Source organism: Sapajus apella, unplaced genomic scaffold (genome assembly GCF_009761245.1).
Source record: "Sapajus apella isolate SASKATOON/1434 unplaced genomic scaffold, GSC_monkey_1.0 scaffold5, whole genome shotgun sequence".
Lineage (NCBI taxonomy): Eukaryota > Metazoa > Chordata > Mammalia > Primates > Cebidae > Sapajus > Sapajus apella.
The window spans coordinates 23330418-23331501 of record NW_022436945.1 but is presented as its reverse complement, the minus strand read 5'-3'; the positions used below and the strand labels follow the sequence as shown (position 1 = coordinate 23331501).

At 31.6% G+C, this 1084-nt stretch overlaps 1 non-coding gene across 1 annotated transcript; it reads left to right on the top strand.

Moving 5' to 3' along the window:
• Positions 1-365: 365 nt before the first annotated feature.
• On the top strand, positions 366-499 carry LOC116548841. Its single transcript, XR_004267562.1, has one exon. It is a non-coding gene; the product is annotated as a small nucleolar RNA SNORA49 (small nucleolar RNA).
• The last annotated feature ends 585 nt before the right edge of the window (positions 500-1084 follow it).

The window sequence follows — 1084 nt, the reverse complement described above, 5'->3', positions numbered from 1 at the left end:
TTAATCCTTTTTTTTTTTTTTTTTTGCAAGAGTTTGAAAAAAATTGTATTGATTCAACTTTAAAACTTTGGAAGATGTATTATTGGTTAGAGGATTTTGTTGCTGTTTTATTGTTTCCTGGAGTGGTAATTTTGATTATTAATCTCTTTACTTGATAATATTTTATATTTTTTCTTGATTCATTTTGCTAATTCATATATTTCTTAGAATTTGTCCAGTTTATACAACATATCTAAATTTTAGCATAGAGTTGTTCATAGATAATTTTATGATTATTTTTATTTCTTTAAGTTTAGTGTGTCCTTTTTACAATTTCATTAATACTTGAATATTTTCTCTTTCTTATTGGTTAGTCTATCTATGTTGTTCCTCAGCCTTACTCTGGGCTTTTTGTTGCCTGTAAAGTGCCCTGGCATTGCCTGAGGGTAGATGAGAAAGCACATATCCCTCCCCAATAAGATACTGTTTTCTTATGGGGCCTACAAGTTGAGCTGACAGCACATGCAAGGTGGAATCTAACTTTTTTCTTCTTGTCACTCATGGCTGTGTTATTTAAACAGTTATGAGGGTGCTGGTGATGGGTGCTTGTAGGATGATGGCAGCTGCATTGAAGAGCTGGAGTACAATGCTGGGACCTTGTTATTGTTTTAACACAAGTCTCGTGTTGAATGGAATACAAACCAAGCAGTTTTGCTGTGGGATAATTTCTAATAATAAATGTTGAAACATGTGAAAGGTTTCCCAACATTTCCCAAGAACACTAACTCATATGTGTTGTTTTATATTAGAAAACAACAACAACAACAAAAAGAAATGAAAAAGAGTGTGTTGTTTAATTTCCACATGTTTCTGAGTTTCCCAGATCTTCCTATTACTGATTTATTATTTTACTCGATTATTGTCTGAGAACATACTTTGTATTATTCCAATGTTTTAAAATCATCAAGGTTTATTTTATGGCCTGGGATTTGGTCTTCCTGGAGAATGTTTCATATGCAGTTGAGAATCTACTGTTGTTACAGTTTTCCTTTATTTCCTATAAAATAACTAGGTCTAGTTATTTTATAGTATTGTTCAAGTATTC